This window comes from Mobula birostris, chromosome 29 (genome assembly GCF_030028105.1).
Source record: "Mobula birostris isolate sMobBir1 chromosome 29, sMobBir1.hap1, whole genome shotgun sequence".
Taxonomy (NCBI): Eukaryota; Metazoa; Chordata; class Chondrichthyes; order Myliobatiformes; family Myliobatidae; genus Mobula; species Mobula birostris.
The window spans coordinates 22,642,694-22,659,311 of NC_092398.1; the positions used below are offsets into that span (position 1 = coordinate 22,642,694).

At 50.2% G+C, this 16,618-nt stretch overlaps 1 protein-coding gene across 1 annotated transcript in view; it reads right to left on the reverse strand.

Moving 5' to 3' along the window:
- araf (A-Raf proto-oncogene, serine/threonine kinase) overlaps positions 1-9,450 on the reverse strand; it is a 48,146-nt gene extending 38,696 nt beyond the window's left edge. Inside the window, 2 exon segments of the mRNA XM_072246648.1 lie at positions 400-482; positions 9,397-9,450. The gene's annotated coding sequence lies outside the window, so the exon portion shown is untranslated.
- Between the last annotated feature and the right edge of the window lie 7,168 nt (positions 9,451-16,618).

The following is a 16,618-nucleotide window of genomic DNA, read 5'->3' on the forward strand; positions in this document are numbered from 1 at the left end:
ACCCCGGTCACCCATTCCGGGAACCTACCACTCTCTGCTACATTTGCCTCTCGCCTCACCTTTACTCTACACACCTGCACCCCTCCCAAAAACAATTTTAAAAATGTCTCTGATGACACTTCTATTTTGTCGTAGTCTATGACAGGCTTAAGTACAAGGAGGGGAAGCGGGGTGGGGGGAAGAGGAGGAAGGGAGAGAGAGGGAGGAGAGAAGGGAGGGGGGAGGGGGAGAGAAGGGGGGGAGAGAGGGGGGGAGAGAGGGGGGGAGAGAGGGGGGGGAGAGAGGGGGGGGAGAGAGGGGGGGGAGAGAGGGGGGGGAGAGAGGGGGGGAGAGAGACACACACACACATAATGGTATAGCTTGGGACCCATTCAGGGTTTCAAGGCCATCATGACTTACCTCAGAGGCTTGTAATTGTTGACTCCAGAAACTTGGGCATTTTGACGTGTTCAGGACAACCACATCAGAGGCAGATGTTTCGACTAGAAGGGCAAACAGAAAAATGATTAAGTCAGTTATTGGCTCTCCCAACATTTTACCTGCAGTAAAATGTAGGTGGTTTCCTACTCTGCTCCACGAAGGGGGTCAAAGCAGGAGATGAAGTGTTCCACTGATGTGCTTTGAGACAGTTTATGGTGGAGGGAAAGACACAGGCTTCACGGCTTAGCCTCAGAAACCAGCACAACTCCGCGATCAACAGAGCCTCAGGGACACCAAAACTGCAATAGACCAGGTCCCAACCATAGAAGAGGGTGCTGGGGAGGGAGGTGTGTGGGCGCTGAGTAACTTTGGTACTATGTAGGTCATCTGTCACCAATAAAACAGGGTGGGTTGGAAAGAGACTTAGGGTCTCTCTACACCGTCCCATCAAAGTTTAAAGTAAGTTCAGCATTGACATATATCACCATATGCAACGTTCTCTTTTGGGCATACTCAATGAATCCAATAACCATAATAGAATCAACGAAAGACCACAAACTGTGCAAATACAAAAAGAAATAATAATGATAATAAATAACTAAGAAATATCAAGAATGTGAGATGAAGAGTCCTTGAAAGGGAGTCCTGGGGTCAGACACCGAGTGAAGCTCCTTCTACACCATCCTATCACACACTCCCGCGGTCAGACACAGAGTGAAACTTCCTCCACATCGTCCCATCACACACTCCTGGGGTCAGACACAGAGTGAAACTCCCTCCACATCGTCCCATCACACACTTCCGGGGTCAGACACAGAGTGACACTCCCTCCACACTGTCCCATCACACACTCCCGGGGTCAGACACAGAGTGAAACTCCCTCCACACCGTCCCATCACACACTCCTGAGGTCAGACACAGAGTGAAACTCCCTCCACATCGTCCCATCACACACTTCCGGGGTCAGACACAGAGTGACACTCCCTCCACACTGTCCCATCACACACTCCCGGGGTCAGACACAGTATGAAGCTCCCTCCACACCGTCCCATCACACACTCCCGGGGTCAGGCACAGTGTGAAGCTCCTTCCACACCATCCCATCACACACTCCCGGGGTCAGACACAGACTGAAACTCCCTCCACACCGTCCCATCACACACTCCCGGGGTCAGACACAGAGTGAAACTCCCTCCACATCGTCACACACTCCTGGGGTCAGACACAGAGTGAAACTCCTTCCACATCGTCCCATCACACACCTCCGGGGTCAGACACAGAGTGACACTCCCTCCACACTGTCCCATCACAGACTCCCGGGGTCAGACACAGAGTGAAGACGTCTCAATATTGTCCTGTCACAGACTCCCGGGGTCAGACACAGAGTGAAGACGTCTCAATATTGTCCTATCACAGACTCCCGGGTTCAGACACAGAGTGAAGACGTCTCAATATTGTCCTATCACACACTTCTAGGAAATGGGTTATATACAAAGAAAGACAAAGACACACACACACACACACACACACTCTCTCTTTTTTTCTCTTTCTCTGTCAACTCTCCCAGAACAAACACAGCTCTTTAAGTTAAGGATTTTTAATGTTTAAGTGACATAACTCTTAAGCAAAGGACAAAGAGGAGAATCCTGAATCTAAAATAAAACAAAATAAAAGTTACAAAAAGTCTAAAATACTTTATTAATATCCCAAAAGGATGTGTGAACTAAGCAACTGAACACTCACCCAAGGCACAGAGGTGTGAACAGTTTCTTGTCACCTCTGTAACACTCAGCAACTACAGGAGCTCAGACATGAATTAAAACATGTCAGTCACACTCTGCCTTGGAGAGCACTGACGAAATATAGCTCCACATTATTCCTGAACGCAGCCAGGTAAATGTAACCGAGAGCCAAGGTGAGATCAGGGGCAGGTCAACCTCCAGAGAAGCTAGACGAGATGGGATTGGTTGGACGGCATTCCTCCGTGGTAATGGAGTGCAGACTGTGTTTACAAAACTCCCTCAGCAGGAGTCCGGCCGGGAGAAGGTGACTGTTCAGTTGTAATAGCCAAACGTGATTGAGAACCAGAGATCCCCAGGCCAATGTCATTCCAGGGAGCAAACACAACAGATCTCTCTAAAGATTAACACGCTTAAAAGAAGTGATGGTTAACAATATCAAAACAACAGCAGAGTAGACCAGTCTCCACTGTACTTGTAGCCTGGTGCAAGACAGTGACAGACTCGCCCTTCACAGTACTGTACCCTGGCATTACAGAACGATAGTACTGCACCCCATTGTTATACAGAGCAACAGTCCTATCCCCATTGGGACTGAACCCCAGAGTTATGCAGTGACAGACCCATCCCCATCCCGGTGTCATAGAGTGACAGACCTGTCCCCACTGATACTGTACCCCAGTGTTATACATCCACAGGGACAAGGGATCCCTGTGGAAAGCAGGAAGAGGAAGACGAGCTTTGCGGTGGGATCCCGTTGGAGATGGTGGAAGCTAACGGAGAATTATGTGCTGGACGCGGAGGCTAATGGGGTGGTAGGTGAGGACAAGAGGAAGCCTATCCCCGGTGGGGTGGCGGGAGGACGGGGTGAGGTCAGACGTACGCGAAATGGAAGAGATGCTGGTGAGGGCAGGGTGAAATTTGGAGGCAATCTTGATGAAGTTTACAAGCTCAGCATGGTTGCAGGGAGCAGCACCGATGCAGTTGTCAATTAGCAGAGGAAAGGCCTGAACTCCTCCAGCATTTAGTGTGTGGCACCATGAAAGTGGTGTGATACAGTGACAGACTTGTCCCAATGTACGCCAATGTTATACAGGTGATAGACCTGCCCCCATCTATACTGTACCCCAGTGACAGACTTGCCCCCAGCTATACTGTACCCCGGTATTATACAGTGACAGACCTGTACCCACTGGTATCATACTTTAGTGTTATACAGTGACAGACTTGCCCCCAGCTATACTGTACCCTGGTATTATACAGTGACAGACCTGTACCTACTGGTATCATACCCCAGCGTTATACAGTGACAGACCCGCCCCCAGCTATACTGTACCCCGGTATTATACAGTGTCAGACCTGTACCCACTGGTATCATACCCCAGCGTTATACAGTGACAGACCCGCCCCCAGCTATACTGTACCCCGGTATTATACAGTGACAGACTTGTACCCAGCTATACTGTACCCCAGCGTTATACAGTGACAGACCCGCCCCCAGCTATACTGTACCCCGGTATTATACAGTGACAGACCTGTACCCACTGGTATCATACCCCAGCGTTATACAGTGACAGACCCGCCCCCAGCTATACTGTACCCCGGTATTATACAGTGACAGACTTGTACCCAGCTATACTGTACCCCAGCGTTATACAGTGACAGACCCGCCCCCAGCTATACTGTACCCCGGTATTATACAGTGACAGACCTGTACCCACTGGTATCATACCCCAGCGTTATACAGTGACAGACCCGTTCCTGTTGGTATCATACTCCGGTGTTATACAGTGACAGATGCTTCGCCAAAGGGACTGTACCACAATGTTACACAACTACAGACCTGTCCCCATCAGTACGGTCAGCAGTGTTATACTGGCACAGATCCTTCGCACCAGTGCTGTACCCTGGTGTCATACAGTGATAGACACGTCCCCAGCAGGAGCGTCACCCAGTGTTATGCAGTTGCAGACCTGTCCCACTGGCACTGTACCTTGCTGCTTTACAGCGACAGACAAATCCCCAGTGGTAACACACCTCAGTATTACCCTGCGACAGACCGGTTCCACCAGGTAGCATAACCCGGCATTATACAGTGATGCACCGATTCCCACCGGAACCGTACCACAATGTTATACACCGACAGAGCTACCCCAACAGGTACTGTACCCCGGTGCTAGACTGTGGCAGACCCATCCCCCTTGGTATCTTACCCTGGTATTATACAGTGACCGACCCGTTCCCACCTGTACTGTACCACAGCTGAATACAGTAACAGATCTGTGTACCTCAGTCTTACACACTGACAAGCCCATCCCCTCAGGTACTGTACCCTGGTGTGATACGGTGACATTCCCATCTGCACTGGTACTGTACTCCAGTGTAATACAGTCACAGACACGTCCACCATACTGTAACCTGGTGCTATACAGTGACATACCCATTCTCACTGGTACTGACTTTGGTGTTATATACTGACAGACCCATCCAGACTGTTAAGTACCCCAATTATAGAGCGACCAGTAGTGTAGCCCAGTGTCAAACAGTGACAGACCGTCCCCAGCAGTACCGTACCCCAGTGCTGTACAGTGACAGGCCTGTCTGCATTTCTACTGTCCCCCGGTGTTATACGGTGACAGTCTCACCCCACTTCTTCGGTACCTCAGTGTTACATAGTGACAGACACGTCCCCATCAATGTCGTAACCCCGCTGTTCTTCAGCGATAGACCCGTCCATACTGGTACTGTACTACGAAGCTACACACTGACAGCTACATACTGCACCTTGGCGTTATACAGAGACAGACCTGTCCCCACCACTACGTACGTCAGCATTATACAGTTAGAGACCCGTCACTTCTCTAGGATAGTACTCCAGTTTTATGAGATCACAAACCTGTTCCCACCTGCACCGTGCTTCAAGTGCAACTTCAAGTTTGTTGTCATGGGTGTATATACCCCTAGGGTATAAATGGCACGAAAATTTGCTTTTACAGTTGCAATATAAATATGACAGATACAAACAAACATCAACTGTACGTAACATAGACAACATGAACATAACTTCAGTTCAACATGAGGAAAATGTAGCCCGAGCTGGTGGTAGGGTGCTTCCGTTGGGATAAGGAACCTCAGGCTGGTGAGGAAGAACGTTGAGGTGTGGATCTTCAGGCTCCTGTACCTCCTATACAGCACAAAACTCAGCGGGCCCGGCAGCATCCATGGAAATACACAAACAGTCAACATTTCACGCCGAGACCCTTCTTCAGGACTGGAAAGGAAGTGGTGAAGACACCAGGATAAAAAAGGTGAGGGAAAGGGGAAGAAGGATAGCTCGAAGGTGCCAGATCAGTAGGAAAGGTGAAGGGCTGGACAGGAAGGAATCTGATTGGAGAGGAGAGTGGATCTTAGGAGAAAGGGAAGGAGGAGTGGATCCGGGGAAGGTGCTAGGCAGGTGCTTAGAGGTAAGATGCCAGGGTGGAGAATAGAAGAGGGGAAGGGAAAATATACTTTAACTGGAAGGAGAGATTGACATTCGTGCCATCAGGTTGGAGGCTACCCAGATAGAATATGGATAGAATATAAGGTTTACTCCTTCATCATGAGGGTGACCTCCTCTGGGCACAAGGAGGCCATGGACCAACATGTCAGAATGGGTGTGGGAATTGAAATTAAAATGTTTGGCCATTGGGAAAGTTCCACGGATATACAGGAACCCGTGTCAGAAGCGCCGGACACAATAGACCAGGAGCTCCCAACCTGGAGTCCATGGGCACCTTGCTTAATATTATTGGTCCATGGCTTAAAGAAGGTTGGGAATCCCAGCAACAGATGACCCCAGCAGATTCGCACCCTTCCTGCCTTCCAGACCCACGGCAGCAATGAGAATAGAGTTGGTGGGGTTGTCCCTGATGATGAATGTTGTCTTCTGGAGAAACCGCCTCCAGTTGGTGTCTCTGGATGGTGCGGAGAGCTGACTGAGTCCCATCATTGTTCTGAGCCGCTTTTGATCCATTGCTTTGGAGTTCCCAGACCAAGCAGTGCCACAACTAGACAGAATGTTCTGCGCCGTCCATCTGTCCAAGTTTATCAGATTCCTCGACGATATGCTGAACCTCCGCCTGAGGAAGCAGAGTGCTGACGTTGACTTCTTAACGGTCACATCTGTGTGTGTCAGTCAAGAGAGGCCTGGATCAGAATTAGGTTCATTATCGCTGAATGATGACGTGAAAGTTGTTGGTTTGCAAAGACAAAACGTTTTACAAATTATAAAAATTAATGAGCAGCGCAAAAACAAACAAGGTGTTCATGCCCCTGGGATCGCTGAGTGTGGATCTTCAGGCTCCTGTATCTGCTCCCCGATGGAGGTAATGTGAAGACAGCATGCTCTGGGTCCAGGGTGACGGATGCCACTTTCTCGAGGCACCATCCACTGAAGATGCCCTTGATTGTGGGAAGGCTTGTGCCTGTGATAGGCCTGGTTGAGTCTACGACCCTCTGCGGCCTCTTGTGATGCAGTGTATTGGAGTCTCTGGAGCAGGCGGTGATGCAACCAGAGGGCGCTCTGCCGAACACCGCGTCTCCTCAAGCTCCAAATGACGCTGGCGGTTTTTCTTCATGACTGCACCAATACACTGAGTTCAGGGTTGATCTTCTGAGACGTCGAGAACTTGACGCTGCTCGCCTTTTCCACCGCTGAGCACTCGACATGGACTGGTGTGCGTTCTCCTGACTTCCACAATCAACTCCTCGGCAAGATTTTTGCTGTGACACTTGAAACCAGCCGATTACCTTGGTCGGCAAAGGCAATGACACCAAGGAACTTGAAGCCGTCCACATACAGAACACCGTGTTACACAGTAACAGTTCCATCCACAACGGCACTGTATCTCAAGCCTATCCCCACTGGTACCGTATCCCGGTGTTATACAGTGACAGACCCATCCCCACAGGTACCGTATCCCGGTGTTATACAGTGACAGACCCATCCCCACCGGTACCGTACCCCGGTGTTACACAGTGACAGACCCGTCCCCACCGGTACCACACCCCAGTGTTACACAGTGACAGACCCGTCCCCACCGGTACCGTATCCCGGTGTTATACAGTGACAGACCCGTCCCCACCAGTACCGTATCCTGGTGTGATACAGTGACAGACCCATCCCCACCGGTACCATACCCCAGTGTTATACAGTGACAGACCATCTCCACTTGTACCTTACCCCAGTGTTATACAGTGATAGTCCGTCCCCACCGGTACCGTACCCCGGTGTTATACAGTGACAGACCCATCCCCACTGGTATCGTACCCCGGTGTTATACACTGACAGTCTGTCCCCACTTGTACCTTACCCCAGTTATACAGTGACAGACCTGTCCTCACTGGTAACATACCTGGGTGCTATATAGTGACAGACCCATCCCCACCGGTACTGTACCCCGGTGTTATACAGTGACAGACCGACCCCCACTGGTACCATATCCCGGTGTTATACAGTGACAGACCCATCCCCACTTGTACCATATCCCGGTGTTATACAGTGACAGACCCATCCCCACTGGTACCATATCCCGGTGTTATACAGTGACAGACCCGTCCCCACTGGTACCATATCCTGGTGTTATACAGTGACAGAACTGTCCCCACTGGTACCATATCCCGGTGTTATACAGTGACAGAACTGTCCCCACTGGTACCATACCCCAGTGTTATACAGTGACAGAACTGTCCCCACTGGTACCATACCCCAGTGTTATACAGTGACAGAACTGTCCCTAGGAGTATTGTACCCCAGTATTATACAGTGACAGTCCCATACACACCGGTACTGTACCCCAGTGTTATACAGTGACAGACTCATCCCTACTGGTTCCCCACACATTGCTATACAGTGACAGACATGTCCCCACCAGTACCGTGCCCCGGTGTTATACCGCAACAGACTCATCTCTATTGGTACAGTACCCCAATGTTATACAGTGACAGACCTGTCCCCATCTGTACTGTACTCCAGTGTTATACAGCAATAGATCCATCCACACAAATAAGATATGATCGTATTAGATGATGACAGACCTATCCCGACATGCACTGTACCCAAGTGTTATACAGTGACAGACTCAGTGGCTAACTGACTATCCTGCTCCTTTCCTCTCTATTAGTTACCTACCCCGTCCCCCCGCTCTTTCCTCCCTCCTTCCCCAAACTCTCTTCCATTCCTCTGATCTTCCTCCCCTCCAGGTCCTGTTCCCCAGCCACTCCTCATCCATTGTCCAACGGTCCTGTCTCTCCCACCCATCCACCCCCACACCCTGTCCTCTCCCACTCCTCGGGACTTGTCCTCTCCACCCCCACCTCCCTCTCCAGGATCCTATCCCCTGTCTTCTCCCAACCCCAACACCGAGCCTTGTCCCTTATCATCTCCCGTCTCCCTGGGACATGTTCCCATTGTCTCCTGTCTTCCTGGGCCCTTTCTCCTCCCCACCACCCCCGTCATCATCTGCCATCTCCCCGGGCCCTATCTACAGACTTCTCCCTGCTCCCTTCTCCTTCAGGGCCTTGTGTCCTAACCACTCCTCTCCCCTTCTTCACTTTCCAGGCCTTGTTCCATCTACCCACTCCCATCCCCAAGTCTTCTCTTTTCCCCGGACCCTGTTTACCCCCTTTACCTCGGCCCAGACCTGATTCACCCCTTTCACCTTGGCCTGGACCCTGTTCACCCAATTTCACCTCTGCCTAGACCCCATTCACTCCCTTTACCCTGGCCCAGACCCTGTTCACCCCCTTCACCTGGACGGATCCTGTTCACCCCCATCCAGACCCCTGTTCAACCCCACAAAGGACCCTATACACCCCCAGCACCCTGGCCCGGACGCTGTTCACCTCCTTCATCCTGGCCCAGATACTGCTCTCTCCTTTCAATCCCACAAGGACCCTGTTCACCCCCTTCAACCCGGCCGAAACCCTGTTCACCTTGGCCCAGTCCCAGTTCACCCCGGCCCGGACCCTGTTCACCCCCTTCAACACGGCCCGAAGATTGTTCACCTCAGTCCGAACCCTGTTCATCCCCGACAACCCGACCCAGATCTTGTTCACCCCCATCACTCCGGCCCGAGCCCTATTTGCCTCCCTCCAGCACGGCCCATACCTTGTTCACCCCGTCCCGGACCCCGTTCAACCCCATCAGCCCCTCCCCGGCCTGGAACTCCTCTTCCCCCCCTCCCTCTTCGCTCACCTACTCCTCTGGCGCCATCTTGCTCTCCTGTCGGCTGCCTTAGACTCCCGCCCCCCACGCCCGCCCATTGGCTGCCGGCCAAAGTGCCCCCTCGGCCCCTCCTCCACCGGTCGGTATTTTCCATCACCATTGGTCAGTACCGCCGTCACTCCGGGAGGGCGGTGACGTTCGCCCTTCCGCCCCGATATCGGGGAGCAGCTGTGTCGCTTCAGCCAATGCGCCTGCGCACTTCCAGGGAAAGTCGGGGGAGGCGGTGGGGGTGGACGAATGTGTCAATCACCCGGACGGAAGCCCCTTGCACTTCGCAATGGATGCGGATGTTCCTTGGGTTGAGGGCAATTGCCCAGACTTGAATGGGAACCTCAGGCTGACATTTGCAGCGCCGTGCACGCAACTCTCAGCGGAGAGGCCGCTGCCTCCACTCCAGGTGCTGGAGGTCAACTTCTGTGCAGCACTGAGAGAGTGCGGCACTGCCACACCGTCCTCTCCCCACGGGGTGCATTCCTCCTGCAGCTCGCGGGTTCAAACCGGCCCCAAAATACCTTTGCAAAGAAAGACGGTCGTGGCCAGTATGTCAGCCAGAATCTGGTTTGTTATTACCGAGCAATACACACAAAATGAGGTGACCTGGTGAAATCTTCCAGCATTTTGTGTGCGTGTGTTGGTCTGGATTTCCAACGCCTGCAGAACCTCTTATGAGGTTTGACGTAGGTCGTGAAATTTGTTGTTTTGTGTAAGCGATGCAGAGCAAGACATAAGAAATTACTGCAAGTTACAATGATTAATTATATATTTATACTTTATTGTCGCTAAACAATTGGTACGTACAATCATCAGAGCAATATTTGATTCTGCGCTTCACACTCCCTGGATTACAAATATTAAATATTAAAAATATTTAAAATTAGTAAATATTAAAGATTTAAATTATAAATCATAAATAGAAAATGGAATAATGGGAGGTAATATAGTGCAAAAAAAACGAGAGGCAGGTCCGGATATTTGGAGGGTACGGCCCAGATCCAGGTCAGGATCCATTCAGCAGTCTTATCACAGTTGGAAAGAAGCTGTTCCCAAATCTGGCGGTATGAGTCTTCAAGCTCCTGAACCTTCTCCCGGAGGGAAGAGGGATGAAAAGTGTGTTGGCTGGGTGGGTCATGGCCTTGATTATCCTGGCAGCACTGCTCCGACAGCGTGCGGTGTAAAGTGAGTTCACGGACGCAAGATTGGTTTGTGTTCACGATCTTCTGCAGCTTCTTTTGGCTTGGACAGGACAACTTCCATACCAGGTTGTGATGCACCCTAGAAGAATGCTTTCTACGGTGCATCTATAAAAATTAGTGAGGGTTTTAGGGGACAGGTCAAATTTCTTTAGTTTTCTCAGGAAGGTGCTGGTGGGCCTTCTTGGCAGCCAACTCTGCTTGGTTGGACCAAGTCAGGTCATTTGTGATATTGACCCCGAGGAACTTTAAGCTTTTGACCTGTTCCACTTGCGCACCACTGATGTAAATTTGGGTTGTGCGGTTCGCTACTCCTTCTGAAGTCAACAACCAATTCTTTCGTCTTGCTGACATTGAGGGATAGGTTATTGTCTTTGCACCATGCCACCGGGTTCTTAATTTCCTCTCTGTACTCAAACTCATCGTCACCCGAGATACGGCCTACAATTGTTGTGTCATCGGCAAACTTATATATTGAGTTTGATGGAAACTTGGCTACACAATCATGGGTGTACAGTGAGTACAGCAGGGGGCTGAGTACACAGCCTTGTGGGGCACCGGTGCTCAGAGTGATTGTAGAGGAGAACTTGTCCCCTATTTTTACAGCCTGGGTCCTGTCTGTAAGGAAGTTGAAGATCCAGCTGCAGATCTGAGTGATAAGGCCCAGGTTCCGGAGCTTAGGAATCAGCTTATTTGGAATGATGGTATTAAAGGCAGAGCTGTAGTCAATGAAAAGGAGCCTTACGTATGCGTCTTTATTCTCCAGGTGTTCTAAGGAGGAATGTAGGGCCAGAGAGATGGCATCTGCCGTTGACCTGTTGCTCCGGTAGGCGAATTGCAAAGTGTCGAGGTTGACCGGTAGGCTGTGGTTGATGTGTGCCATAACCAATCGCTCGAAGCACTTCATAGCAATTGATGTCAGAGACACAGCTCGATAGTCATTCAGGCATGCCCACCTTGCTCTTCTTCGGCACTGGGATTGTCGTTGCCTTCTTAAAACACGAGGGGATCTTAGGCTGAAGCAAGGAGCAGTTGAAGATGTCAGCAAACACTCCAGCTAGCTCGCTTGCACGGGGTCCAGAGAACCCTAAGTAAATATGTAAGTAATATTAATATACTGTATAAGGAAACTAATCACACCGCCCTGGACCCCATCCACCCCAGCCCAGACCCCGTTCACCCCCCTCATCCTGGCATATATAGGTAAACTAAATTATAAATGCGAAAGAAGTCTGCAGATGCTGAAAATCCAGAGCAACGCACACACAAAGTTGGAGAACTCAGCAGGTCAGGCAGCATCCAGGAAATGGATAAACAGTCGATGTTTCGGCCGCGACCCCTTTTCAGGGCTGGATAGGACGATGCCAGAATAGAAAGGTGGGGGTGGGGTGGGGGGTTGAGGGGAGGGGGGATGACCTAGAAGGTGAGAGGTGAAAGCTAGGTGGGTGGGAAAGGTAAAGGGCTGGAGAGGAAGGAATCTGATGGGAGAGGAGAGTGGACCAGAGGAGAAAGGGAGAGGTGACAGGCAGGTGAGAAGAGGTATGAACCCAGAGTGGGGAATAGAAGAACAGGGAGGTGGGGGGGAAGGAGAATTATTTTCACCTGAAGGAGAAATCGATATTCATGTCATGAGGATGGAATATGAGGTGTTGCTGCTCCACCCTGAGGACTGACATGACGAATGGGAATTAAAACGTTTGGCCATCAGGAAGTTCGGCTTCTTGTGACAGATGGACCAAGGATGCTGGGGGAACTTACAATGGGTCTCACTGGTGTGGGGGAGGCCGCATTGGGAGCACTGTAACGGGTGGCCCCAGCAGATTCGCGGGTGAGGTGCCGCACCCGCTGGAAGGACTTTGAGGGCCCCTGGACGCAGGTGAATGGCAGGTGCTTGCAGGGGTAAGTACCGGGAGGGAGGAAGCTTAGAGTGAAATGTGCCGTATGCTTCACCAACCGGGACGATCTGAGGACATGCCGTGTTGCGGAGGGGGGTGGGTAGCCTGCCAGTGCCACCCAGCTTCCGGGGCACGCCTGCAACTCACTAAACCCAACCGGTACGTCTTTGGAATGTGGGAGGAAACGGAGCACCCGGAGGAAAATCCATACGGACCCGGGGAGAACGTGCAAACCCCTCACAGACTGCGGCTGGGAAGGAACCCCCGTCGCTGGCGCCGTTAAGCGCCACGTTAAAAGGGGACTGGGTGTCGTTGCACTCTGGAGCAGTCAGCAAACCAACGCACACTCCGTGGCCAGTGAGTGCAGGGTATATTAGGTATGCCCTGCACCTAATAAAGTGGTCACCGGGCGTACGTTCGTGGTCTTCTGATGCAGTAGCCCGCCCACTACAAGCTTCGATGTGTTGTACATTCGGAGACGCTCTCCTGCACGCCACCGTTCTAATGCATTGTCGTTTGAGTTACCGTCGCCCTTCCAGTCAGTTTGAACCATTCTGGCCATTCTCCTCTGCCCGACCTCATTAACTAGGAGTTTTCACCCACAGAACTGCCGCTCACTGGAATTTATTTTCTCATCCTATTCTCCATAAGACCCAGCTGGTGGCGTAGAGGCATCAGTGCGGGACTTCGGGACGAAAAGTCCAGAGTTCGAATCCAGCCGGCTCCCCTGCACGCTTTCCATCTGTGCTGGGTTACGAGCTGGTGGTCTCTTTGGAAACTCACCCAGCAGAAGGCAACGACAAATCACTGCTGTAACTTGCCTCGTACGCGGTCCCCCGCTACGTCAGAGAGGCATGGAGGGAAATCGTCCGCTAACCGGATAAACTCCGGATGCAATGCACCTCTCCTTTTTTATTCTCTGTAAACTTTAGAACAGTGGTTTCCAGCCTGGGGTCCGTGGGCCTCTCAGTTAATAATGATAATTTATTGATCCCGAGTGGGAAGGGCATTCCTTAAGGGTTTTATAGCCGGGGGGGGGGGGTGGTAATGGCAACATTCTCCCAGTACCTGTTAAATGCTGTCAATGGTGTGTGTCTCTGACAACCATGTCCATGATCAATTACTCGAAAAGACTGGAAGTGGAGTAAATACTGAAGGGCTTTTATGAACAGTAAATGGACCAACGTCCATGCTGAGTATCTCTCCTGGACTAAGAGAGGAGCAGTGACACATCACCTCTATTCAGGGGTCTGTAGGAGGAGCCACCGGAGCAGTCAGCAGAGGGGCGAGTCCAGACATGTCCAGACAGGTAACCCGGTTACAACCTGTATACATGGTTTACCACAGTCCAGCTCCTCGTCTTCATGTTTGGCTTAGCTACTAAGCCTGGTGGAACGGACAGGAGAAAGGGCAAAGGTAGGCTACTAGTACCTTAAAACCAGTCGCTTCGTGCAGATGGGGCTCATCAGCTGTGGTTGGCAGCTCATCTAGGAGGAGGAAAACTCTGATCTCAAACCTCCACAGCCTTGCGTCCATACTCACTCATGGAAAAGGCTTCGGGAGTAAACCCTGAGGGACAAAGCAGTCATGCATTTGGTTCAATGCTGACTGGCAACTCCAGTAACGCTCTGGTACCAAACTGTATTGGTCTCTGCCATTCCTTTGGGTTCATCAGCTGCGTGGAGAGGGGGAGCTTGCTACATGAGCAACAGCTTGCTCTCCATATCGTACTGCCCTGGCTTGCGTATCTAGACAGCTGGGATGCAGTATCCAAGGCCAACTTTGATCAACACAGGCCTCAACCCTCAAAGTCGCAAACCCTGTTCTGGAGACTGTAGTGTGTGAAAATCCCACCACAAAAGATGTTCTGCCATTAAAAGGTAGGTGCAGGAGCCTCAGGACCCACGCCATGAGGTTTAGGAACAGTTATTGCCCCTAAACCATCAGGCTCTTGAACTAGAGGGGATAACTTCAACATGAGGAAATCTGCAGATGCTGGAATTTCAAGCAACACACATAAAAGTTGCTGGTGAACGCAGCAGGCCAGGCAGCGTCTCCAGGAAGAGGTACAGTCGACGTTTTGGGCCGAGACCCTTCGTCAGGACTAACTGAAAGAAGAGACGGTAAGAGACTCACTCAACTTTACTTGCCCCATCACTGAACTGTTCCCACAACCTATGGACTCACTTTCAGGGTCTCTTCATTTCCTGTTGTCAATATTGATTGCTTATTTATTTATTTATTTTCTACATTTACAGTTTGTTGTCTTTTGCACAGTGGTTGAATGCCCATGTTGGCATGATCTTTCATTGATTCTATAAAGGTTATTATTCAATTATGGATTCATTAAGTATTCCCACAAGAAAATAAATCTCAGAGTTGTGTATGGTGACATATATGTACTTTGATAATAAATTTATTTTGAGTTTCTGAGATACTCAAACTACTCCACCTATCATTCCAGGGTCAAAGTCACTTAGATCACATTTCTTCCCCACTCTGATGATTGGTCTGAACAACAACTGAACCTCTTGACCATGACTGCATGCTCTTATTAGATTAGATTAGATTCAACTTTATCGTCATTGCGCCGAGTACAGAAACAAAGCCAATGAAATGCATTTAGCATCTGACCAGAAATGCAAAGAATAGTGTTATTTACAAAATAACTGCGAATAAAACAAGTGCTACAGCACACAAATATAAAAGTAGTGAGACAGTACAATACGGATGCAATACTGCTTAGCGCTGTGGAGTCGCTGCCACATGATTGACTGATTAGATATATGCGCTAATGAGCAGGTGTACCTAATTGTAGGGGCCATTTTGAACGAAACCAAATTGTCGCTGCTGGCAATCCCCCACAGATTTTTTATACCTGTATGATGCGCCCTCAGTCCAGTAATGATTGTTCCAAAGTTGAGGATATGTATTCGATCCTTTATTAGCAATTAGCAAGCATACAAACTTGAAGTGATGAAACTTAAACATGTTAAGCATAATTGAATGTTCAACAAAAATATGACATCCGTTGGCCCCCCAGCTGCAAACTTCCATGAAGAAACTTTGAAGACCCCAACGTGGAGTTACATGCTGACTTTGGTTCTTTGTGGAAATGGGACCTGCTCTCAGGGCCTTACGACCGGCCGCTTTTCGATATGCCGAGGACACGGCCTGGAAGCCTAGCGCGCCTTCGGGGTGCCGGATTTTTGTGGATCTGGAGACGGGCTGATTCGAGGCCGGTGCTGCTGCCCGATGTGTTGTGGGAGTACACGGAAGATCAAAAGCAGCGAGCTGGTTGCTGTCTGGGCACAGAGCTCGGAAAAAGCGACGCAACAGACCTTTAACACCATAAAACAATGAGTTGTTTTGTTACGTCTCCCCTCTTGATGTGAAATGGGGACACGTCTTTTTCCCTTATTAGGGAGAGAAAGAGCCTGTCGTAAGTCGAATTACCAGGTGAATGAGTAGTCTTTGGGGTACTGCAAGCCTATGTCTTTAATGATGCTTTGCTGCATGCTTGAGTGCTCGGCGGAGGACGCTGATGCTTTTTTGCTGCTAGGGAGGGGGTCGTTGTTTTTGCTGCTGCTTTTGCGTGGGGGGGGAGCTGGGGGAGTGCTTTGTTCTAACATTTAACCGTCGTCCATTCTTTGGGGCACTCCACTGTTTTCATGGATGTTTGCGAAGAAAAGGAATTTCAGGATGTATATTGCATACATTTCTCTGCCATTAAATGTATCTTTGAAACCTATAGCAACCATCTAGAGACTTTCGGCTCGTCTTGGTGAGTGTCCACGTCTCGCATCTGTACGTGAGAATGGACTCTATGACTGCTCTGAAAATCCTCTTTTTAAGCCCTCTGGTCTGATTCGACTTCCAGATTTCCTTCATGCCGTTCATAGCCCTCCGCACCAGCGCCTTCCGTATCTTTATGTCCTTCTCCGAATTCATCATTCTTGATCCTAGGTACTTGTAGTCAAAGACTTTCTTAATGGTATCATTCTGTACGGTCTTGAGAGTACCTTCGTTGCAGTTAAATGCCATGTATTCTGTCTTTTCTCACTTATGGATGTGAGACGTGGACACTCATCAAGACGATGCGAAAGT